The sequence below is a fragment of the Bubalus kerabau genome, chromosome 20 (genome assembly GCF_029407905.1).
Source record: "Bubalus kerabau isolate K-KA32 ecotype Philippines breed swamp buffalo chromosome 20, PCC_UOA_SB_1v2, whole genome shotgun sequence".
NCBI lineage: Eukaryota > Metazoa > Chordata > Mammalia > Artiodactyla > Bovidae > Bubalus > Bubalus kerabau.
In genome coordinates, this window is record NC_073643.1 from 8817129 (window position 1) to 8844109 (window position 26981).

Genomic DNA, 26981 nt, shown 5'->3' on the forward strand with positions numbered 1-26981 from the left:
TCATTTCAAGGCCTACTCCCTTCTTGCTCACTCTAGAGCAAAATCTATCAATAAACAAGCCCTTCCCACCTCACTTCCCAGCTGAGGACAGACCAAAAGCAAGAGCATGACATTTACATCAGCAGAGGGAACCAGTACCCACTACCTTGAAAAAGCTATCCAGGCTCTTGGGTATGTACAGTTAACAAATGAAAAATAAAATGACCAAGTCAAAGGAAGAATTAATCCCAGAGGACATGGAGATAAATCAGAAACTAGAAGAGAGTGTAATCTAAAAAACAAACACAGGAGCTCAAATCAGTGCTCGGTGATAACCTAGAGGGGTGGGTGGGGTAGGAGGTGGGAGGGAGGTTCAAGAGAGAGGGACGCATGTACACCTATGGCTGCTTCATGCTGATGTATGGCAGAAACCAGCACAATATTGCAAAGCAACGATCTTTCAATTAAAAACAAATTGAAAAAAATTTTTAAAACAAAATAGTTTAGTGACTTCAAAGAGATTTGAGAAGCTATTATATTTATAAAACAAGAACACAGTACTGTGGGGAAAAATAACAGTCAACAGCACAAGAAAAATCTTTGGAAGTATAATGGGAGATATAAAAAATTCAACAGAGAGTCTGAAAGAAAAGGAAACATCCCAGGAAATGGAAGAAACAAATCAAAGAAATGAAAAAATAGAAGATATAATGAAGATAGAAAACCAGGAAGTTCAACATCTAAACAGTAAGAAGTCAGTAAAGAGAGAAGGTGGAAACCAAAGGAAGGAATTTATTAAAGAACTATGGAATAAAATTTCCAGCAAAGATATATGCCCCTACTTTGAAAAAGCCTTCTGAGTTCCTGACATAGTAAGTTGAAAAAAAAAAAAAAAAGAAGTCTAGATACCAAAGGGAAACTTTAGAGGATCATGGAGTAAGAGAAGACTCTAAATCCTCCTGGGAGGGTAAGAAACAACAGGTCACCAATAAAGGAATAGTTGAAGCATCCAACTTATTACCAAATATGAAAGGTTTAGACATTTTCTCTCTCAAGTATCCTTTCTGCCAAAGGAAGATGTGGTATATAGGACGCAAGGGAACTCGCCAAGGATTGCTATGAAAAGAAGCTCCAGCTTATCAGCTGTTTAAGCAGCCTGAATGCAATGAGTTCACCTCAGATCAAAGACTCACTGAGCTCTCACAAGACTATTTTTAAGAAAAGAATACATTTCAAACAACAGGAAAAGGAAGAAGAAGCTAAATGATATGTCATGTAGTAGAGAAAGCAAATGTTTGATCTTTCAGTGGCAAAAGAGAACCAATTAGAAACACTAGAAAAGAAATGTATAAGATGCGTGAAGCAAAGACAAATCACAGGGTGATTCTGAAGAACTGGGAATATAAATGTAGTAGACATTGCATTAATGTTATTCCACTGTAGGATTATATGTCTATACATTTTTCTGTTGATGGACTTTTGATCTGTTTCCAGTTTGGGGCTATTGTGAATAAAGTTGCTGTGAAAATTCTTGTCTTTGTCCATGGTGTGAATCTCACTTCTCTGTGTGTGTGTGAGTCTCATTCTTAGCTCGGGTCTTTTTCACTTGCTGTTTCCTCTGTCTGGACCATTTACTTTCCTATGTTTACAAGAGTGGCTCTCTGCCACAGTTAACTGTCAGATGGTGGCAGGAGGGGACAGGCGAGTGGCCGGAACACTTGGGGGCTGGCTGAGCTCTTCTTTCTCTTGTAGTTTCAGTGTCTTTCTGTGAGGTTTCTCTTTGTGTGCTGCTTTTGTTAGGGGAGCCACTGACTGAAACCGCCAGCCCTGGCCAGGCACCATAGTAACCACTCGCATGAGTTATCTTAAACAGGAGGTCCTGGTAAGGAATGTGGAACTAACAAGCTACCACCAACTGGAAGAATTGAAGAAGGGTCAAAAGGAGAGAGGAGACTCCAGTCCACATGTCCTACCAGTCTCCCAGAATCCTTCTGTCTGGAATCTATCTTGGCTCAGTATGTGACACCAGGAAGGCCCCTGAGTCAGAGTGATTGGCCAGAGACAACCTGGAAACTAATTCCATCACCGTAAAACCTGAGATTGCGAGCCACATGGCAGAGCAGTTCTCCTGGGATCCCTTACCCTGCTGCTCCCTGCCTGGGGCACCCCTTCCCAATAAAGTCTCTTGCTTTGTTAGCACCTACGTCTCCTTGGGCAGCTCATTTCTAAGTGTTTGACAGGGGCCCACTCTTGACCCTGGAAAGGGTCCCCCTTCCTGCAACTGTTTGAGCTTCTTTCCAGCATGGCAGCCTCAGGGCAATTGGACTGCTTTTCCATGGCAGCTTTATCACCCTTTATGATCTGGTCTTGGAATCACACAGCATTGTTTCTGCTGTGTTCTTCTGGTTACAAGCAAATCACCCACCCACTCAATGTAAGGGTAAGGAAATACATTCTGTGTCTTGACAGATGAGTGATAAGACTCTAGGTCTTGATAGATGAGCATGTGGAATGGGAGTTTTGTTTTGTTTTTGGTCTTGCAGCATGTGGGATCTTAGTGCCCGGACCAGGGATTGAACCTGCTCCTCCTGGTTCAATGGAGCCACTGGACCACCAGGGAGGTTCCCTGGAATGGGACGTATTATTACAGCCAATTTTTGGAAAATGCACTCAGCCATACTATCCATACTCTATGTGGTTTTTTCATAGAACTTATTATTTTCAGATATTATTGTATTTCTTTCTTTGCTTGTGATCAACCATCTCCCTTTACCAAAATATATGCTCTAAAAGGTCAGGAACCCTCTCTTCATTATTCTCTATCCTCTCATCAGTCCCTGAATGCTGCCTGTAAAACTGAATCCTCCTAAAATCAAATTCCCCTGCTGAGTTTATAATTAATCCATCTAAAACTTCATTCCCTTTCTTGTCCTGTCCCTGTTCCCCTCAGGATTAAAGAGTAGCAAACAAAGGGGAGGACTGAAACCAGGCAGGATCCTGTAGGGCCTTCCCATGCAAAAATGTCCCTCCATGGCCCCCACTTCTTGTTTGGGAAAAAAAAAAAAAAAGACTTTAGTCTCCTGGGCCTTCCCTGAGTTCCAAAGAGCATGCTCAGGCAGTTAATGACTACGACAAGAGGCACAGGACTTGTAGTTCCTCCAGAAGGGATAGACACAGCAATCTGATGCATATCTCACAGTTCTTCCGCAAAAGCTAAGACTCCCACAGAGGTGGAGGATGGTGACTGCATGCTGACCATAAGCACACAGACCCCAGAGTAGTTGGAAGCAGAAGACTGAGATTCCTGAAACATCACCCTGTTACTTCACCACCAACCAATTGGAAGAAGGTCCATGAGTTGCTCACACATCCTCCCACCCTTAACACTGTCTTAAAAAACCCTTGCCTGGGGTCTTCCCTGGTGGTTCAGTGGTTAGGGGTCTGCCTCGTGATGCAGGAGACACGGGTTCAATCACTGGTCCAGGAAAATTCCACATGCTGCAGAGCAACTAAGTCCATGTGCTACAACTACTGAGGCCACGTGCTCCAGAGCCCGTGCTCCACGATGAAGAGTAGCCCCCAGTCACCACGACTAGAGAAAGCCCACATGCAGCAGTGAAGACATGGAATTTCTGTAGTGTAGTGGTTATCACGTTCACCTCACATGCAAAAGGTCCCCGGTTCGAAACCGGGCAGAAACAAGGTACGAAGACACAGCACAGCCAAAAAATAAATAACTAAATAAATACAATTATATAAAAAAAAAGAGAGAGAGAGAAAACAATAACCAAAACCTTGCCTGGAAGCCTTTGGGGAATCTGGGGTCTCTTGAGCATGAGCTGCCCATCCTACTTGATTAATGTCTGCAATAAACACTCGCAAACAGTTTGCTGCAAACACTTGCTCATGTCTCGGCCACAGAAAAGCAGAGTGTGTCTTGGTCATTTACTGTTACACAACAAACTATCTGACTTAAAATTCACTGACTTAAAACAGTCACTTGTATCATTTTTCAAGAGTTCCGGGGGTCAGGGATTTGAGCAGACTCAAGCCCATCACCTCTGCTCCACGTGACATCTGTTGGGACATAATGTCCACCACGTCCGATGTCTCAGCTCAGATTGTTCACGAGGCTGAGGGGCAAACAGGAATGGTTACGCTGGGATGGCGTGTCTGGGGCTCTAGCTTACTCTGGCCGATGAGTGACTGGCTTTTCTTCCATGTGGTCTCAGAGGTTTTCCCTCACGTGGTCTCTCCGGCAGGATGGTCACTCAACTTGTGTGGCTGCACGGCTCCCGGGAACTTCTGCCTGGAACTCTGACTGCATCCTATTGGCTACAGCAAATCAGGGCCCAGCCCAGATGCGATGGGAAGGGGACACACACACCAGGCACAAACACCAGTAGGCACGGGTTATTGGTGGCCACCAATGAGGCAGCTGGATATACATGCAAATCCTGGCTCCTCGGCTTGCTAGCTCTATATCCTTGGCCTAATTGCTATGCTTCTCTTAACCACCATTGCCTTCCTTATCTATAAAATAACCAGGATACAATTCCTTCTGGGCAGAATTACTCTAGGCATGAATGAGAAAAATGTGTATTATGCTGGACATAATCACCGCATGGGGTTTCATAGGAAGAAGTGAAGCATTAGAAAGATGTGTAGGGGACTTTCTTGGTGGCCCAGTGGTTAAGACTCTGTGTTCCCAATGCAGGAGGCACTGGTTCGATCCCTGGTCGGGGAACTAAGGTCCTGCATGCCACGTGGCGAGGTAAAAAAAAAACAACAAGAAAGAAAGATGTACAAACCATAAACTTGACAGAACTGTGAGAACATAAGCTCTTGGTGAGCTAAAGAAATCTTTGGGAGGACGTTAGACTTCCAAGCAGCCAGAAGTTAGAATCTCAAAAAATTAAAAGATACAGTGATTCCAGTATGGTTCCACTGGTGAAGAATTTCTTCTCTCTCTTTTGTCCTGAATTACTTTCTTCTCTTTGCCAATTTCTTGGATGTATTTTAAATTTAGCTTTTCTCTTCTTAGCGCTCTTGTTGACTAATTTCCTCTGCCTAGTAACCCCTTGTTCTATCCAAAAACCTGAAGCCTCACGAAGCCCTTCCCATGGTCATCCGCCTTCCCCTCTAGAAGAGAAATCTCTTTAAGCCTCTCCTCTAGAAGAGAAATCTCTTTCAGCCTCATCCCTATAACTATGTCCTTTCTCCTGGCCTCCCGCCTTATCACTTCCACTGTGAGGCTCCTCCCCAAGGAGAGATTTCAGAGCAATGACCTTTAACCCAATGAGAGTCCCTCTCCTGCAATCTCCAGTAATCTTCTTAGGTGTTAATATTTAGCCTTACCTGGTAATACCCAGGTGCCCACAGCCTCATCAGCAGAACCTTTTGAAATATTTCCCTTGCTTCTTGCCTCTGCTCATTTGATGGGAGATTTCTATTCTGGCAAGAGGTCAGTGGAAATGACAGCTTTTTCAGTAGAAAGAATACACTTTGTTTTTTCACTTTTTTTCTCTTTTTTTGGCTGCACCGCTTGGCATGTGGGATCTTAGTTCCCCAACCAGGGATCGAACCCGCCCGCCCTCTGCAGTGGAAGTGCAAGTCTTAACCACTGGACTTCCAAGGAAGTCCTGAAAGAACACACTTTGAAAGTCAAAGATTTGATGAGGGGACAGAAACTGTTTCTCAGAGGTGCTCTGAGATAAGTCACAGGATAATTAGCACTTTATCAAAGGCATGTGATCAATGTACAGGGAGAAAGGTGATCAGTTCTCTCCTAACTTTAGAGGGCAGGTCTGGAGAGAAGCCTTAGTTCCTGCTTGTCTAAGATGCTTCCAGAAGATGGTGATCCTGCTCATCTGGGGACCACACTTAACCAGGAAATGCTACTAAGTAGACAGGAAGGAGGGACAAGCTACAGACATCTTTCTACAACTCTGAGAGGCAGTAGGCCAACGTCCTTTTATTTCCAGGCATTTCCTTGCAACAAAAATTCTGGGCTTTGAGGACAGATAGAGCTCTCTACCCACCGGGTAGTCTTCAGCAAATCACTTAACCTCTCTGAGACTCAGTTCCTCATTTGTAAAGAAGGAGGTGGGGTTGGATAAGCAATAAGGTCCTACTGTATAGCACAGGGAACTCTATTCAAAATCCTGTGGTAAACCATAATGGAAAAAAATATATTAAAAAAAAGAAAGTCTATGGGACTTCCCTGGTGGTCCAGTGGTTAAGAATCCACCTTGCAAAGCAGGATACGTAGGTTTGATCCCTGGTCAAGGAACTAAGATCCCTCATGGTGCAGGGACAACTAAACCCATGCAGGGCAACTAGAGAGGCCCCCACCCCCACACCCTAATGAAGACCCAGGGCAGCTAAAATTAAAAACAATTTTTTAAAAAGAATGTTTATACGTGACTAGGCTAAAACCTTTAGCTGTGTGGATCATAACAAACTGTGGAAAATTCTTAAAGATATGGGAATACCAGACCACCTTACCTGGCTCTTGCGAAACCTGTATGCAAGCCAAGAAGCAACAGATACAACCTAACATGGAGCAACAGACTGGTTTTAAACTGGGAAAGGAGTACGACAAAGCTGTTTATGTTGTCACCTTGCTTATTTAACTTATATGCAGAGTATATCATGTGAAATGCAGCGCTGGATGAGGCACAAGCTGGAATCAAGATTGCTGGGAGAATTATCAATAACCTTAAATATGCAGATGACACCACCCTTATGGCAGAAAGTGAAGAAGGACTAAAGAGCCTTTTGATGAAACTGAAAGAGGAGAGTGAAAAGGCTGGCTTAAAATTCAACATTCAGAAAACTAAGATTATGGCATCCAGTCCCATCACTTCATGGCAAATAGATGGGGAAACAGTGGAAACAGTGACAGACTTTATTTTCTTGGGCTCCAAAATCACTACAGATGGTGACTGCAGCCATGAAATTCAAAGACGCTTACTCCTTGGAAGAAAAGCTATGACCAACCTAGACAGCATATTAAAAAGTAGAGACATTACTTTGCCAACAAAGGTCCATCTAGTCAAAGCTATGGTTTTTCCAGTAGTCATGGATGGATGTGAGAGGTGGACCATAAAGAAGGCTGAGCACCAAAGAATTGATGCTTTTTGAACTGTGGTGTTAGAGAAGACTCTTGAGAGTCCCTTGGACTGCAAGGATATCAAACCAGTCAATCCTAAAGGAAATCAATCCTGAATATTCATTGGAAGGACTGATGTTGAGACTGATGCTCCGATACTTTGGCCATCTGATACGAAGACCCAATTCATTGGAAAAGCCCCTGATGCTGGGAAAGACTGAAGGTAGGAGAAGGGGACAACAGAGGATAAGATGGTTGGATGGCATCACCAGCTCAATGGACATGAGTTTGAGCAAACTGCAGGAAATAGTGAAGGACAGGGAAGCCTGGCGTGCTGCAGTCCATGAGGTCACAGAGTCTGGTCGGGACTGAGCAACTGAACAGCATGTGTCCAGAGACGCACACGTCACTTTGCTGCACAGCAGCCACCGGCACAACACTGTAAATCAGCTGTGTTGTGCTCAGTCGCAAAGTCGTGTCTGACTCTAAGCGACCCCTCGGACTGTAGCCCACCAGGCTCCTCTTTCCATGAGCTCTTCCAGGCAAGAATACTGGAGTGAGTAACCATTCCTTCCTCCTTCCCTACCCAGGGATTGGACTTGAATCTCATGTGTCTCCTTCATGGGTACGCAGATTCTTTACCACTGAGCCCCACACGTCAATAAAGATAAATAAAATGAAGAAGCGGGTGGGGTTCATACCAGCCCCACTGAACTGTCTGGGGGATTTGAGACACAGCATGTAGGATGGCCCAGCAGTGTCTGGCACAGCTAGGTCCTCGGTGAATGGGGCTGAGCCTCACGACTGTAAGGGCAGAATCAAGAGACCTAAGCAAGAGCCTGACGTCTTCGGTTTCTCCCTGTTCTGAGTGAGGATGTGGCTTTGTTTTCACACGTCCCGCGTTAGTCAGCAGCAGCGTTTGTGGGCGTGCTCCCAGTGCTCCACCGGCTGCTCTGCTTTGATGGGTACCCTTGAGCCTCCTTCGGGCAAAAGGAGGCAATGCTCTGGAGTCACGAATTGAAAGCCTCTTTCTCATGAGCTGTCACACCCTCCAATGGGAAGGCGTCTGTCATAAGATTGTTTTCCATTAACATTCCCATGACACCTTTGCCATGGATCCTTCTTCAGTGACAGGAAATGAAAATATTCCACCGTTCTTATGGGTGCACATCCATTTTCTTCCCCTGCACCCACAAAAGCATTTTTTGGGGAGAATATGCACTCTATTCCCAAGCTTCTGGCATTCCTAGATGTCCTCAGTAAGCAGCAAGACCCGCAAATCCGTCAAAGGACTTATTCTGTTTGCTCGAAACTTCAAATTGCTTTGTGATAACCAGAGACTGCTCTGCCAACAAACAGGAGAGAGAACTACCAGACTTCTCTCTCGAGGTTTCTGCCTGTTTTGACTGCTGCAGTCGACACCCACATGTTGTCTAATGTATACTGATGATTCAACGGAAGGCACTACAAGCAAAACCAGTTGTTTCATGCCAGAGAACAGCCTTCAACTGAGCTGACTTTCTATGATGAAGGCGACAACTTGATTTCTGGAGGTGAAATTTCTAGCTTTCTCTCTCCACGGGCCTGGGAAGAGCATACAGCTGTATGCTTCATTCATTACTTTATATCCCCAAGTTTATTTCTCCTACTGAAAGAGCTAATTTGCTTCACCCATGTTAAAAAAAAAAAAAAAAAACAATTATATCACGAGCACATTTTCTCCTCATTTAAGCAAAATTCCTAAACTGCAGTTGCTACACTTTCTAACTTAGATCTAAACTAGATGCTGGGAGATGTAGAGTTGTTTAAAAAGAAATAAAATGGAGTAAGGCTGGATAGTGACTTGGGGACATCAAAGATACCAGGACTTCCTGGTCGTCCACTGGTTAAGACTCCATCCTTCCAATACAGGGAATGCAGGTTCTACCCCTGGTCATGGAACTAAGATCCCACATGCTAAACAATGCAGCCAAAAAATAAAAAAGTAAAGATGATGCCCAAATAGTTCACTTCATTAGTTGGGAATATGTATTCACCAGCACAATATGTATTTCAGAAACCTCCTAAGTTCAAGTCGAGTTAAGATTTTTTTACCTTAAAGCTATTTGATACTAATCAGTATATTAAATGTTTAATAAATAAAAATAGTCCATGAGATAGACTAATTAGTTGGGAGGACACTCTGATGAAGAAAAAAATATGAACAGAAGCAAGAGGCATGCAAATTCATTTTTCCTCCAGAGACCACACATACTCAAGAAAGTTGATAAAATCTCCCCATTTTCAAGCCTCTGCTGTGCTATGCTTAGCTGCTCAGTTGTGTCCGACTCTTTTCAACACCATGAACTGTACCTGCAAGGATCCTCTTGCTCATGGGATTCTCCAGGCAAGAATACTGGAGTGGGTTGCCACACCCTCCTCCAGGGGATCTGCCCATCCCAGGGATCAAACCCAGGTATCCCGCATTGCAGGCAGATTCTTTACCATCTGAGCCACCAGGGAAGCCCATATATTTTCATACAGAGAGGTAGACAGACAGACAGACAGACTGTTGGATGGATAGATGGATGGATGGAGATAGACAGATAGATTCAAGGTACTCTTCTCCTTCCTACAGAGACCTGTTTGCCGAGGCAGCAAATATTTCTTGAGTGTCTAACCCATGCTGGGCTCTAAAGGTGCTGGAGGCTGTGAACAAGACAAACAAGTAGCAGTCATTCATTCCACGTGCTGACATAGGATGATAGTTAAGACTCTTCTGGTTACAAGAAATAGCAACTCTAGCAAATGTAACAGAGAAGGCAATGGCACCCCACTCCAGTACTCTTGCCTGGAAAATCCCATGGACAGAGGAGCCTGGTACGCTGCAGTCCATGGGGTAGCTAAGAGTTGGACACGACTGAGTGACTTCACTTTCACTTTTTACTTTCATGCATTGGAGAAGGAAATGGCAACCCACTCCAGTGTTCTTGCCTGGAGAATCCCAGGGACGGGGGAGCCTGGTGGGCTGCCGTCTATGGAGTTGCACAGAGTTGGACGTGACTGAAGTGACTTAGCAGCAGCAGCAGCAAATGTAAGCAAAAATGGGAATTTATTGGAAAGCTACTACTGGAAGACCTACACATCCAAGCCCTGGATAGGGGGCAGAAGCAGGAAATCATGGACCTTCCCCTTTGGGCAATGATGTCATTATGGTGACTCAGCCCCAACAAGTGCCAACCACTCTGTCTTTCACTTCAAGTTTCTGAACAGAGAAACTGATTGGCTCAGGTTGGGTGAGGTGTCTATCCCTGCTCCAATCAACCATGGCCAGAATGGCAGGTTCATGTGGTTTGAACCTGCCCCAACACACTTTAGTCTTCCCAGAAACTGAAAGGTTTTGTGAATAGAGCAGACACTCTATTTAGCTTCTATATTTTGTAGCCCTAATATTTAAATAGGTTCAGGGTTATATTTAAAATATTTAACAACTGATAGGCAGATGACACCTCCCTTATGGCAGAAACCAAAGAAGAACTAAAGAGCCTCTTGATGAAAGTGAAAGAGGAGAGTGAAAAGGTTGGCTTAAAATACAACATTCAAGAAACTAAGATCATGGCATCCAGTCCCATCACTTCATGACAAATAGATGAGGAAACAATGGAAACAGTGAGACACTATTTTCTTGGGCTCCAAAATCACTGCAGATGGTGACTGTAGCCATGAAATTAAAAGATGCTTGATCCTTGGGAGAAAAGCTATGACAAACCTAGACAACATATTAAAAAGCAGAGATAGCACTTTGCTGAGAAAGGTCTGTATAGTCAAGCTATGATTTTTCCAGTAGTCATGTAAAGTCATGCACCATAAAGAAGGCTGAGTACCTTTTGAAACTGTGGTGTTGGAGAAGACTCTTGAGAGTCCCTTGGACTGCAAGGAGATCAAACCAGTCCAGGAAATCAGTCCTGAATATTCATTGGAAGGACTGATGCTGAAGCTCCAATACTTTGGCCACCTGATGCAAAGAGCCGACCCATTGGAAAAGACCCTAACGCTGGGAAAGATTGAAGGCAGAAGGAGACGGAGATGACAGAGGATGATATGGTTGGATGGCTTCATCAGCTCAGTGGACATGAGTTTGAGCAAGCTCCGGGAGATGGTGATGGACAGGGAAGCCTGGCATGCGGCCATCCATGGGGTTGCAAAGAGTCAGACATGACTGAGGGCCTCAACAACAACAATGACCCAGGCAGTGACTAGCCAGAGCAATGCTGTAGCCTGGAAACAGGGTCCAGGAGGGTCCCTGCTGGATCAGGCATTAACCCTGTATAGTTATGAGGTCATGAGACGATATGAGATATCCTATGTGAGGAGCCAGGGTAGCCCGGGAGAAGTGGGCCTTTGGGGAATCTTCCTAGAAGTTCAGGTGCCCTGGAATAGATTCCAAGATATAGATTTATGCGGAAGTGGAAGTAAAGTCCGATGCTATACAGAGCAATGTTACATGGGAACCTGTAATGTTAGGTCCGTGAATCAAGGCAAATTAGAAGTGGTCAAATAGGAGATGGCCAAGAGTGAATGCTGACATTTTAGGAATCAGCAAACTAAAATGGATTGGAATGGGTGAATTTAACTCAGATGACCCTTGTATCTACTACTGTGGGCAAGAGTCCCTTAGAAGAAATGGAGTAGCCATCATAGTCAACGAAAGAGTCCAAAATGCAGTACTTGGATGCAATCTCAAAAACGACAGAATGATCTCTGTTCGTTTTCAAGGCAAACCATTCAATATCACAGTAATCCAAGTCTATGCCCCGACCAGTAATGCTAAAGAAGCTGAAGTTGAATGGTTCTATGAAGACCTACAAGACCTTTTAGAACTAACACCCAAAAAAGATGTCCTTTTCATTATAGGGGACTGGAATGCAAAAGTAGGAAGTCAAGAAACACCTGGAGTAACAGGCAAATTTGGCCTTGGAGTACAGAATGAAGCAGGGCAAAGGCTAATAGAGTTCTGCCAAGAGAACACACTGATCATAGCAAGCACCCTCTTCCAGCAACATAAGAGAAGACTCTACACATGGACATCACCAGTTGGTCAACACCGAAATCAGATTGATTATATTCTTTGCAGCCAAAGATGGAGAAGCTCTATACAGTCAGCAAAAACAAGACCTGGAGCTGACTGTGGCTCAGAATACGAACTCCTTATTGCCAAATTCAGACTGAAACTGAAGAAAGTAGGGAAAATCACTAGACTATTCAGGTATGACCGAAATCAAATCCCTCATGATTATACAGTGGAAGTGACAAATAGATTCAAGGGATTAGATCTGATAGAGTGCCTGAAAAACTATGGATGGAGGTTTGTGACATTGTACAGGAGGCAGGGATCAAGACCATCCCCAAGAAAAAGAAATGCAAAAAGGCAAAAAGGTGGTCTGAGGAGGCCTTACAAATAGCTGTGAAAAGAAGAGAAGTGAAAGGCAAAGGAGAAAAGGAAAGATGTACTCATTTGAATGTAGAGTTCAAAGAACAGCAAAGAGAGATAAGAAAGCCTTCCTCAGTGATCAGTGCAAAGAAATAGAGGAAAACAATAGAATGGGAAACACTAGAGATCTCTTCAAGAAAATCAGAGATACCAAGGAAACATTTCATGCAAAGATGGGCTTAATAAAGGACTGAAATGGTACAGACCTAACAGAAGCAAAAGATATTAAGAAGAGGTGGCAAGAATACACAGAAGAACTGTACAAAAAAGATCTTCACAACCCAGATAATCATGATGATATGATCACTCACCTAGAGCCAGACATCCTGGAATGGGAATTCAAGTGGGCCTTAGGAAGCATCTCTACAAACAAAGCTAGTGGAGGTGATGGAATTCTAGTGGAGCTATTTCAAATCCTAAAATATGATGCTGTGAAAGTGCTGCACTCAACATGTCAGCAAATTTGGAAAACTCAGCAGTGGCCACAGGACTGGAAAAGGTCAGTTTTCATTCCAATCCCAAAGAAAGGCAATGCCAAAGAATGCTCAAACTACTGCACAATTGCACTCATCTCACACGCTAGTAAAGTAATGCTCAAAATTCTCCAAGCCAGGCTTCAGCAATACGTGAACCATGAACTTCCAGACATTCAAGCTGGTTTTAGAAAAGGCAGAGGAACCAGAGATCAGATTGGCAACATCCGCTGGATCATTGAAAGAGCAAGAGAGTTCCAGAGAAACATCTATTTCTGCTTTATTGATTATGCCAAAGCCTTTGACTGTGTGGATCACAATAAACTGTGGAAAATTCTAAAAGAGATGGGAACACCAGACCACCTGACCTGCCTCTTGAGAAATCTGTATGCAGGTCAGGAAGCAACAGTTAGTTCCAAATAGGAAAAGGAGTACATCAAGGCTGTATATTGTCACCCTGCTTATTTAACTTATATGCAGAGTACATCAGGAGAAAAGCTGGGCTGGAAGAAGCACAAGCTGGAATCAAGATTGCCAGGAGAGATATCAATAACCTCAGATAGGCAAATGACACCACCCTTATGGCAGAAAGTGAAGAAGAACTAAAGAGCCTCTTGATGAAAGTGAAAGAGGAGAGTGAAAAAGTTGGCTTAAAGCTCAACATTCAGAAAACTAAGATTATGGCATCCAGTCCCATCACTTCATGGCAAATAGATGGGGAAACAGTGGAAAAAGTGAGAGACTTTATTTTCTTGGGCTCTAAAATCACTGCAGATGATGACATGCAGATTGTGCAGCCATGAAATTAAAAGACATCTGCTCCTTGGAAGAAAAGCTATGACTAACCTAGAAGCATATTAAAAAGCAGAGACATTACTTTGCCAACAAAGGTCTGTCTAGTCAAAGCTATGGTTTTTCCAGTGGTCATGTATGGATGTGAGAGTTGGACTATAAAGAAAGCTGAGCACCAAAGAATTGATGCTTTTGAACTGTCATGTTGGAGAAGAATCTTGAGAGTCCCTTGGACAGCAAGGAGATCCAACCAGTCCATCCTAAAGGAAATCAGTCTTGAATATTCATTGGAAGGACTGATGCTAAAGCTGAAACTCCAATACTTTGGCCACCTGATGCGAAGAGCTGACTCATTTGAAAAGACCCTGATGCTGGGAAAGATTGAAGGCAGACAGAGAAGGGGATGACAGAGGATGAGGTGGTTGGATGGCATCACCAACTCAATGGATGTGAGTTTGAGTAAACTGTAGGAGTTGGTGATGGATAGGGAGGCCTGGTGTGCTATAGTCCATGAGGTTGCAAAGAGTCAGACATGACTGAGCAACTGAACTGAACCTGATTTATTAGAAATATGATCCCAGGGAAGGCCATTAACAAAGTGGATAAGGACCTCCCTGGAAGTCAGTGGTTCAGGAGATGGGCATTTGATCCCTTATCCAGGAAGATTCTCTGGAGAAGAGCATGGCAACCCACTCCAGTATTCTTGCTTGGAAAATTCCATGTACCGAGGAGCCTGGCAGGCTACAGTCCATGGGGTTGAAAAAGAGTCAGGCATGACCTTGCCACTAAACACCAACACATCACACAATCAGGGGTTGGGTGAATCCACAGATGTGGAACCACAGGCTGACTACCGGACTTGAGCATCTGCAGAGTTTGGTATATGTTGGGGCTCTGGAGTATCAAGGAAGGAACGAATCATGCTTTCTTCTTTTCTTAAAATTTTATTTATTTTTATTTTTGGCTGCATTGACTCTTTGTTGCTTTGCTCGGGCTTTTCTCTAGTTGAGGCGAGCAGGGACTACCCTCTAGTTGCAGTTCACAGGCTTCTCGCTGCAGTGACTTCTCTTGTTGCAGAACATGGGCTCTAAGCATGTGGGCTCAGCAGTTGCAGCTCACAGGGTCTAGAGCCCAGTGGTTTTGGCACAAGGGCTTAGTTGCTCTGCAGCATAGGGAATCTTGCCAAAACAGAGACTGAACCAGTGTCCCTTGCAATGCACGGCAGATTCCCAACCACTGGACCAACAGGGAAGGCCCCAAATCATGCTTTCATGATAATGAAAACTGAAATTCCCACCATCTGCTGCCTGCAAGCAAGAGATCCAGAAAAGCCAGTTGCAGTTAGAGTACCTGAGAACCAGGGGAATGGGTGGCATAAGTTCTAGTCGAAGTCCAAACATCTGGAAACAAGGCATAAGGCCAAGTTCTTGGACAGGAGAAGATTGACGGCCCAGCTGGAGCAATCCAACAGAAATGGAACTTTCCCTTCCTGTCTCTTTGTCTGCCTTCCTCTGTTCTACTCAGTTCCTCAACAGACTGAATGAGGCCCACCCACACTGGGGAGGGCCATCTGCTTTGCTCTGTCTACCTATTCAAATCCTAATCTCACCTGGATATATCCTCACAGACACACCCAGAAGAATGTTCAATCAAATATACGTGAGTTGGACCATAAAGAAAGCTGAGCATCAAAGAATTAGTGCTTTTGAGTTGTGGTGTTGGAGAAGACTCTTGAGAGTCCCTCGGACTGCAAGGAGATCCAACCAGTCAAGCCTAAAGGAAATTAGTCCTGAATATTCACTGGAAGAACTGATGCTGAAGCTGAAGTTCCCGTACTTTGGCCACCTGATGTGAAGAGCCGACTCATTAGAAAAGACCGTGATGCTGGGAAAGATTGAAGGCAGAAGGGGATGACAGAGGACAAGATGATTGGATGGCATCACCAACTCAATGGACATGAGTTTGAGCAAGCTCCAGGAGATGGTAAAAACAGGGAAGCTTGGTGTGCTGCAGTCCATGGGGCTGCAAAGAGTCAGACATGACTGAGGGACTGAACGAACAACAACAACAAATATCTGGGCCCCTCGTATCTCCGTCAAGTTGACCCTTAAAATTAACCATCACAGATGCCCTCAGGGAAAGCTTGAGAGGGTAGCTTTACCCTGATCCCAGAAGGAGCTCTGGGGTGTAAGCCACACTGCATAATTCTCCCCCGCAGAGGCAAGGGAGCCGGCCTCTGATATCTCAGCAGCTCACAGTCACTGTTTCACAGTCAGAGCAGACAGGGCTCTCCTCCCCAGCATGTCTGACTCTCTGTGCCTGTGACTGAGCAGCTACAGGTGCTGGAAGTGAAACCACCTAGAGAGTCCGGTGCAGGATGGAGCCCTGACGTCATCTGCACCAGTGGGATCCAGGCAGGTTGCCAACTAAGTGGTTCCAAAGTATTTCAACTTCGCTGGTGGTCCAGTGGCTAAGACGCTGCACTCTCAATGCAGGGGACTCAGGTTCAATGCCTGGTTAGGGAACTAGATCCCACACACTGCAGCAAAGATTGAAGATCCCATGTGTACAACTAAGACCGGTGCAGCCAAATAAATATTTTTTTTAATAATAATAATAATAAATAAATAAAAAGGGGGAACTCCCTGGCAGTCCAGTAGTTGGAACTTTTCACTTTCACTGCTGATGACATGAGTTTGAACCCTAATTGGGGAACTAGGATCTTGCAGGTCACGTGGTCGGCCAAAAAAAGAAAAATAAATAAATAAAACGGTTGAAGTAGATGATTTTACCCCCAATCTTTCGTAAATAATTTCTCCCCTAATAACATTAAGAAATGTCTTCACTGTCTCTAGACTATGCCTAGATTTTGAGATTCAAAGATAAATAATATATGCAGTGGATACTTGGCTTTTTTCCTTGGCTTCTAGACTCTAACCTCACTTTCCTATTTGCTGCCCCCACATCTGGGGTCTTAGTGGAAAGTTGTGGCAGCATCGTAAAAGGAAGGTCCTTGCTGATCAGCTCCAACCCAGACCGAGGGCTTGAACCTCTGAGCTGGGGGGTGCCCTCTCCTAGAGTTTGGAATTGGGAGCGAGTAATACCTGGAGGAGATGGTCAGGACGTCACTCCTTGCATGCAGCAGAACTTGCTGACTACCCGCTTCTCGAGTGTGGGCTCTGCGGAGGTTCCTGACACGTGGCGTGGAACCCTCCTGCAGCCTAAGGGCTACACCTTCTCCATGCCTGGCCACACACACTTGGTTCTCTATAAAGTTAGCCATGTGGTTTTTTTTCAAAAACTCTCTTCTGAGATTTTATATACAGGTACCTGAACAAACAACTGTGTTTCTGCCAAGAATTTTTTTCCCCAAATATTGATGAAAAGATTCATCTATAGGCCTCTTTCTCTGTCTGGCTCTTTATCCAATACCAGTTTGTTTACCTATGTGCCGTGACCTAGTTTCTAAGCATAATGCTGTTACCCAGGCCTATTGTTTTAGGCAATGTTTATGTGCATTGTTTTCTTTTGTTCTTTGTGGATAAAATGTCTTAATAGGCGTAAGATGAGAATCTGAAGCAGCAAAAATCAACATCTTGAGCGGTCTTCCATCCATCTCCACTCTCAGCAGCACCCAACAAAAACATTCCAAACTGATTAGCAGATGCAAACTATTATATTCAGAATGGATAACCAACAAGGTCCTACTGTGTAACACAGAGAACTATATTCACTATTTCATGATAAACCATCACGGTTCAGGGAAATGAACATGAAACAGAATATATATATGTATAACTGAGTCAATTTACTATGCAGCAGAAATTAACACAACATTGTCAATCAACTATATTTCAATAAATTTTAAAACCCCAAATAGATGAAAACCTATTTGCTTTGAAGACACGCAACAAAGAAACTGAAAGAAAAAGGAGTGAAATAGGTGTGCAAGCAGGAGAGAGTCTTCTATCTTATACTTTTTTAAATCATAAAAAATGAACTCATTATTATCCCAAAATTTCTTGAGGCAGAAATTCAGGCACCTGATTATTCTATAAAATCAAAGTGACAGCATCCTTGGAGAAACAGTTGCCTGGCAACTCGGAACAAAGGATTGTCTTTAGATTCCTCTGGAATCTTGTGTATCTATTTTGGTTTTTCTGTTGAGCTCATTTCCCTCCCTACAACCCCCAGACTGAACAATTTTGGAGGAAGAATTTCACTCATAAGAAAGTATTTTTTTCCTCCAGAAGGTATTTTTAAGAAGTACAGCTATCTTTACGCAGTTGAATCGCTCTATTTTCAGGACTGGTACATGAACATGTAAGAAAAGAAAAATAAAAATGCATTAACACGTAAGAAGCAGAAAAATGCCAATTAAGAGGTTTCAGACAGAGATGTATGTTTTGAGGCTAAAAGCCAGACATCAGCTTTCTAACAGAAGGTATTAATTCAGAATCTCACCTAAGACCAAAGTATAATTCAGCCAGTTGAGAGATGCTTTGCAAACTCCTACCTCTTTGTTAGAGCAAGAAGAGCTGTCTGGGTAAGCTCTTATTCACCAAACTCAGAAGCCCTACATCTCCCCTCTTCTGAATTAATGATGTAGTCCCAGATCTTTTTCCTCTCTTCAGTGAGATAAAGAGTAAGGTATCTGCATCCCTAATTATTCTTTTGCCTATAAGCAAGATAACCTGAGTGAGAGATCCTATGCAAAAGGGAAACTCCTGGAAGGATTGGAATAACTCACAAAAGCCCAACCAAATAACTTGGGAGTAGGTAGGAACCAAGGTGCTAGAAGTTGAGAGGCAAGAACCACAGAAAGGTTGAGAAGGAGAAAAAGGCAAGCAGAACCCCATGATGAGAACAGTGAACTTCACATACCCTGGTAGTGCTCACTCAACATTCATAATCCCTGGAGAGAATGTCACATTGGCAGAGTTTAGATCAAAAGACCAAGCTTGCTGTCCCAAACCAGGGAGAGGAAGAATCTCTACTAGGAGGACCTTCCGCAAACCCCTTCAGCTTCCATGAGGTAAGGGCATATAGATTTAATCACATACAGATGGTCCCCAGGGGCTTCCCTGGTGGTCCAGTGGCTAAGGCTCCAAGCTGCAGGGGGTCCAGGTTCAATCCTCGGTCAGGGAGCTAGATCCCACAGGCCGCAACCAGGAGTTCACACACCCCAAGAAAGATCCCACCTGCTGCAACTAAGATCTGGTGCAGCCACAGAAACAACAGTTTTTTTAAGTTAAAAGAAAAAAAAAAAATACTGGCCACAATAGGGTGATGGGAAGGTCATTTCCCAAAAAGAAACTCTGGTGCTATTTAGAAACGAGAATGAATGCTAAGAAGCCAAAGAAAACATTTATCATTGTCTGAGTTTTATTCCCAGAAGCAGAAACGGAGGCAGGGATTCTTATACTCTTACTCTTCAAGAGACATCCTGAAGCTGTGCTTTCAGGAGAAACTCGTAAGAAAGTAGGAGAAGCAGGATAGAGCAGCGAAAGAGGCTAAACAAAGATGAAGTTTCAGATGAGGTCTAATTTCAGCCTGACCACAGTCTGGAATGCAGATGACGCCACAGAGTTGTGCCCTTTGAGGCAAGGGGGCTCAGTTTTTTTATCCTCATCTCAGTCAGTCATTGGCTGCACCATGCCCTGAGGCGAATTATTAATAGCACCGCCCAGGCATTTCCCAATAAGGTGGATCCCCCTGGCCAAGGATAATTCTCCCGAGAAGGGCATCAGCTTGAGCCATTAGCAGCATCACTGGGAATAGCTGGGCAAAGGGATGCTAACACACCCAAGGACACAAGTGTCTACTAACAATCATAGAAATAAAGGCAAGGTAGTTGGGTTTGATTCACTACACCTAGGGTTTCCCATCTGTAGACCTGGTGCAAGAATCCTGGGGCTGCCATTTATCCATATGAAAGGGACTGATTACTGTCGGACTGTCTCAGTGGGGATAATAATGTAATTAACAGAAAGACACCAGCAGAGTCAGAGGAGGTAAAAATGTCTTTACAGGAAAAAGATAATGACAATCCAATCAAAAAATAGGCAGAAGATTTAAATAGACATTTCTCCAAAGAAGACATACAGATGGCCAAAAAGCACATGAAAAGATGCTCAACATTGCTAATTATCAGGGAAAAGGAAATGAAAACTACTCAGAATGGCCATCATCCAAAAAAATCTACAAACAATAAACACTGGAGGGCTTCCCTGACAGCTCAGTGCTGAAGAGTCCACGGGCCAATGCAGGAGACACAGGTTCGATCCCCGGTACAGGAGGCTCCCACATGCTGCAGAGCCGCTGGGCCCGTGTACCACACATACTGCCGTCCATGCTTGAGAGCCTGGAAACTGCAACTCTTGAGCCCAGATGCTGCAACTACTGAAACCGTCTTGCCCTAGAGCCCATGCTCAGCAATAAGAGAAGCCACCCCAACGGGAAGCCCTCTCAATACAACAAAGAGTATCCACCTCTCTATCCAATCTCCACAACTGGAGAAAAGCCCTCACAACAACAAAGACCCAGCACAGCCAAAAATCAATTAAATAAATAGATAATTATTTTAAACAATATGCCAGAGGGGGTTTAGAGAAAAGGGAACCCTCCTACACTAACGGTGAGAATGTACATTGGTAACAGGCACTATGAAGGACAGTGTGGAGGGTCCCTAAAAAATGAAAAATAGAGTTATCATATGATCCCTCTCCTGGGGGTATATACGGAGAAAACCATAATTCAAAAAGATGCATGCACTCCAACACTCACTGCAGCACTGTTTATGATAGCCAAGACGTGGAAGCAACCTAACATCCGCTGACAGATGAATGCATAAGCAAGATGTGGTACATATGTACGACGAAATGTTACTCAGCCATAAAAAGAACAAAACGATGCTATTTGCAGCAACACAGACGGACCTAGAGGTGATCACACTAAGGGAAGCCAGACAGAGGAGGACAAATGTCATATGATATCACTCATATATAGAATCTGATATTTTTTTAATGATATAAATGAACTTATTTACTGAACAGAAACAGATGCACAGATTTCAAAAACAAGCTTACTGTTACCAAAGGGGAAATGTGTGTGGAGGGGATGATAAATGAGGAGTTTGTGATTAACATACAAACACTGCTGCTGCTGCTGCTAAGTCACTTCAGTCGTGTCCGACTCTGTGCGACCCCATAGATGGCAGCCCACCAGGCTCCCCCGTCCCTGGGATTCTCCAGGCAAGAACACTGGAATGGGTTTTCATTTCCTTCTCCAATGCATGAAAGTGAAAAGTGAAAAGTGAAAGTGAAGTTGCTCAGTAGTGTCCAACTCCTAGCGACCCCATGGACTGCAGCCTACCAGGCTCCTCCGTCCATGGGATTTTCCAGGCAAAAGTACTGGAGTGGGGTGCCATTGCCTTCTCCCCGAGAATCAACAAGGACCAACTAATACAGCACAGTGAACTTTACACAACATTCAGTGATAACCTACATGGGAAAAGAACCTGAAAAAGAATGAACATATGCAAATGTATAACTGAATCACTTTGCTCTATACTTGAAACTAACCCATTGTAAACAAACACTGTAAATCAATTATCCTCCAGTAAAATAAAAAAGTATCAGTCTTCACCAGGTAAATGGTGCAGCTAGCTACAAGATCCAGTACACGAATTATTGGAACGAAATAGAAATGTACCTCAAGCCTCACTTTCCTATAAAAACATAACTCTTTGTCAATATAACTAGTAGTTATTATGAGATAAAACAACATGGAAAAAAATAGAACAATATTAAGCGAAATAAAATGTCTGTCTTCAAATCGAGTACCTTTTCATCTTATCCTCTTAGGCCATTAATTGCCACTTTAACCTCATCTTGGTCTCCCGACTCATCTATAAGAATACTTAACTTTCATTTTGATATTTGGCAAAACTAATACAGTTATGTAAAGTTTAAAAATAAAATAAAATTTAAAAAAAAATTAAAAAATTTAAAAAATTAAAAAAAATAAAAATCATCATAAAAAAAAAAGAATACTTAACTTTCTTTTGGTTTTTCAAGTTTCAAAAATGTTTTTAGCCTGGTATACTTTTTTCAGAAAATCACTTCTAACTCTTCTCCTGCTGATCCATCCAATAACCCTATTTAGGTTTTACTGGAGGAGGCAAAGTGTTAAGTGTTTCATCACCTCTTTAGTTCTAGAGGCTAATAACAGAAGAATAAAGGCTCCTTCAGAAAAATAAACCATTAAGAAAAAAGATAATGAAGCTTATGGATATAGTCAAAGATCTAACACTAAAGGAGAGTTAAAGGAACAAGATTACTGGAAAAAAGAAAAAAAGAAACTGACTTTCTAATGCACTGAAGAAATGCATCAGAAAAAATATATAAAAGAAGTCTTACAGACCTAACAGAGAATTTGACAATGATTAATGATATATGCATAGAAAACTAAGCACACAAAAAAACACACTATTGTTAATTACAAGAAAAACAAAACTATACAAGAAAAGAAACAACCATGATTAACATTTATAATACAAATAAACCACATTTCTCATTATGATTAACAACATTAATGAGAAAACATTTCTGCATTCTCAGTGACCTAAATATAAATGTAAATAAAATCTGTCCCTGGAAGAACAGAATCCATCTGCCAATGCAGGGGACACGCGTTCAATCCCTGGTCTGGGAAGATCATACAGGGCATGGAGAAACTAGGCCCGTGCACCCCAAGTGCTGAGCCAGCGCTCCAGAGCCCACAGCCTGCAGCTACTGAGCCCGAGTGCCACGACTACTGAAGCCCGTGCACCTACAGCCTGTGCTCTGCAACAAGAGACGCCGCCGCAGTGAGAAGCCCGCGCACCACAACCAAGAGTAGCCCCCACTCGCCACAACTAGAGAAAGGCCACACAAAGCAACGAAGACTCAGCGCAGCCAAAATAAATAATTTGTTAAAGAAATCTTGGAGACACCTCTCTCTCTTTCTCTATTATACATATTAATATATAATATATACCTTGTATTATATATCACGTAATATATATTTTATGTTATATATCATATGTGTTTGCTGTTCAGTCACATAGTTGTGTCTGACTCTTTGTGACCCCGTGAATGGCAGCATGCCAGGATTCCCTGCCCTTCACTCTCTCCCGATGCCATCCAACCATCTCCTCAGTCGCCCCCTTCTCCTCCTACCTTCAATCTTTCTCAGCATCAGGGTGTTTTCCAATGAATTGGCTCTTCGCATCGGGTGGTCAAAATATTGGAGCTCCAGCTTCAGCATCTGTCCTCCCAGTGAATATTCAGGGTTGATTTCTTTTAGGGTTGACTGGTTTTATCTCCCTGCTGTCCAAGGGACTCTCAAGAGTCTTCTCCAGCTCCACAGTTGGAAAGTATCAATTCTTTGGCTCTCAGCCTTATTATACATACATACAAATACATATATATGTATAATATATATATACACACACATATTTGGCCATTCATGTACATATATATGGGCTTTCCTGGTGGCTCAGATGGTAAAAAATCTGCCTGCATTGTGGGAGACCCAGGCTCTATCCCTGAATCGGGAAGATCCCCTGGAGAAGGGAATGGTTACCCATTTTGGTCTTCTTGCTTGGAGAATCCCATGGACGGAAGAGCCTAGCAGGCTACTGTCCATAGAGTCGCAGAGTCTGACACAATTGAACAACTAACACTTTCACACACACACATATATATGTATGTATGTATGTATATGCATGCATGCATACACACACACACACACACACACACACACACACGATACCAGTAGTCTTCACCCAGTTTGGGGGGGAAAAAAAAAGATCTCCAAATATTGTCAGAACGTTGTCAGATGTTCCCTGAAGAGTAAAATCCTCTCAGTTGAGAACTACTGTTCTAACCCGTTTATTACACTTTCTCTACTAAATAGTTTGATGAGGATTTTATTTCTCTGACTTGAAACTGACTGATTCAGAAAGTCATAAATTATGTCAAAATTCAATAAACAAAATATTAATATAAGTATTTAGAAATATACAACCAATAAAAGAATAAACAAATTAAGTATTAAATGCAATTGCTCCCAAAGAACAGAACTGAAGGAAGGAGGGGTGATTTTGAACTTTTAAACATGATTTTGTTGTCTTAATGTGTACATATATAGCTGACCAGGTAGCTGATCAGGTAGAAAGCTCCAGAGATAGACTCAAAAATTCTTGTAAGAAATGAAAGAAGTGTTTATTCTGATCTTTTTTCTAATCTCATCTAAACCATATTCTCTTGCATTTTGCCTAGAGGTAAGTATGGCTGTCATCTAGCTTGAATTATATGCTTGTTTCTTTTCCAAGATGACTCTAATCTGCCTCCTCCCTAACTGGGTGGAGAACTGGCTTACCTGGTTGTAATTATGCAGTAGTCAGAGAAGACAGGAAAAAACACTCTGGTAAAGATTCTTAAGAACACTGAAATAACATTAGAATCCCTAGATCTACACGGGTAGATCTACCCTCTAAAAACGAGGCGGTGGAGGAGGTGAGGGCGGTTGAGATTGCTTGGATGCATGTCGATGCTACTTACTTATCTAGACTGTCTTTCCCCAGTCTCCATCTACCCCTATCTCCCTCACATTGTACCCCCAGTACTAGCTCTAATTCAGCCTTGCCTCCCCCCACCACAACAAGTGAAGCAATCTTGGGACTGAAGTTCTTATGTATTCCGTGTTAAGTCGCTCAGAGTGGGACCCGACTGAAGTGACGCAGCAGCAGCTGTGTTAAGTACATACTACATTTCGTTTATCCATGTATCTGTTGATGGACATTGGACTGGTTCCACCTTTTGGCTATTATGAATAATGCTGTTATGAACTTGGGTATACAAATACTTGTTCAAATCCCAGTTTTCGATTATTTGGGCTATATGCCATAGAAATTGATCATATGGTCTGTGATTAGCTTATTTTATCTTTTTTTTTATGATTAGCTGTTTGAGGAACCACCTACTGTTTTACACAGCAGCTGTAACATTTTACATTCCCACCAGCAATGCACAAGGGTTCCAATTTCTTCATATCCTCACCAACACTTGCTATTTTCAGTTTGCCTTTTTTAAAAAAATACTAGTCATTCCAAGGTGCATAAAGTGGTATGTCATTGTTTCAATTTGCATTTATTTCCCCACTGGTAAGTGATATTGAGCATCTTTTCTTGTGCTTATCGGCCATTTGTGTACTCTCTTTAGAGAAATGTCTATTCGACTTCTTTGCTGCTGCTGCTAAGTCGCTTCGGTTGTGTCCGACTCTGTGCGACCCCACAGACAGCAGCCCACCAGGCTCCCCCGTCCCTGGGATTCTCCAGGCAAGAACACTGGAGTGGGTTGCCATTTCCTTCTCCAATGCATGAAAGTGAAAAGTGAAAGGGAAGTGACTTAGTCATGTTCGACTCTTCACGACCCCATGGACTACAGCCTACCAGGCTCCTCCGTCCATGGGATTTTCCAGGCAAGAGTACTGGAGTGGGGTGCCATCGCCTTCTCCGATTTGACCTCTTTACCCACTTTAAAAAATTTTTATCCATTTATTGGGCTGCGTTGGCTCTTAGCTGTGTCACGCCAGATCCTTTTTTGCAACTCTCTGGATGTGGTGCGTGGGCTTAGTAGTCGCAGCTCCGGGGCTTGGCTGCTTCGAGGCCTGTGGGATCCCAGTTTCCCAAGCAGGGATTGAACTCACGTCCCCTGCACTGCAGGGCAGATTCTTAACCACTAGACCACCAGGGAAGTCCTCTTTGCCCACTTTTTTTTTTTATGCCAATATAAAGTGAAGCTTTATTCTTGATGATGTGGTCAGGTATCTTGGGTCAGATAACAAAGAGAAACGTCCTTCTTCACCAATTTTTGAAATTATATTTTTTTCTTTTTTTGTTTTTTTTTATTACCATTTTAAAATTATATTTTTAATTGGAGGACTGCTCCCTTTTTAATCAGGTTGTTTCTATGTTGCTGACTTGCAGACACTCTTTCTATATTCTGGATATTAATCCCTTATCAGATATAATTTGCAAATATTTTTCCCATTCCGTGACTTGCCTTTTCACTCTGTTGACAGTTGTCCTTTAATACATGAAAGTTTTAATTTTTTATAAAGTACAATTTGTCTACTTTTTTCTTTTGGTGTCATAACCAAGAAATCATTACCAAATCCGCTGTTATATAGTCCTTCCACTATGCTTTCACCTATGAGTCTTGCAGTTTTAGCTCTTACATTTAGGTCATTGATCCATTTTGAGTTAATTTTTGCATATGGTATAAGAAAAGGATCAAACTTCATTCTTCTGCAGGTGGATATCCAGTTTTCCTCTTCTACCCTTCTGTTTCAGCTTTTTATATTTAACTCTGGCTTATTTTAAAATGATTTTTTGAAGTTTAATATTGATTAAAGGTCTAAACAAATTTTCTTCTCAAGTTATTATGCCATCTTCCAAAGCAATATCCTTGCCCTCCTCAGCCATTATTTTGTAAGAGCTTTACTGAGATGTAATTCACCTACCATAAAACCTACCCACTTAAAGTGTACAATTCAATAGTTTTTAGTATATTCACAGAGTTGTACAACTATTATCACAATTTTAGAATATTTTCTTCACCCCAAAAAGAAACTGTGTATACTTTAGCGGTCACCCTCATCTTCCCCCAACCCCTGCCGTCCTAGGCAACCACTATCTCTATAGACTTGCCTATTCTGGATATTTCATTATTATTTCATAATAAAGAATATGTTGGGTTTTTAGATAACTGACTTATTTCACTTAGCATAATGTTTTCAAGGGTCATCCATATTGTAGCTTGTATAAATACCTCACTCCTTTTTAAGAATAATTATTTTATTATTATTCATTTTTACTGTGCCAGATCTTAGTTGTGGCATGTGGGCTCTAGCTCCCTGACCAGGGATGGAACCTAGGCCCCCTGCATTGGGAGCACAGAGTCTTAGCCACTGGACCACAGGGATGTCCCTCAAAACTTCATTCCTTTTTATAGCCAAATAATATTCCATTGTAAAGATACACCACATTTCATTTATCCATTCATCAGTTGATAAGATATGTAGGTTGTTTCCATTTTTTGGTGTG

The 26981-nt window shown here is 42.7% G+C and overlaps 1 non-coding gene across 1 annotated transcript; it reads left to right on the plus strand.

The window, feature by feature from the left end:
* The first annotated feature begins 3607 nt into the window (after positions 1 to 3607).
* On the plus strand, positions 3608 to 3680 carry TRNAV-CAC (transfer RNA valine (anticodon CAC)). The gene has a single exon. It is a non-coding gene; the product is annotated as a tRNA-Val (tRNA).
* Positions 3681 to 26981: the final 23301 nt, after the last annotated feature.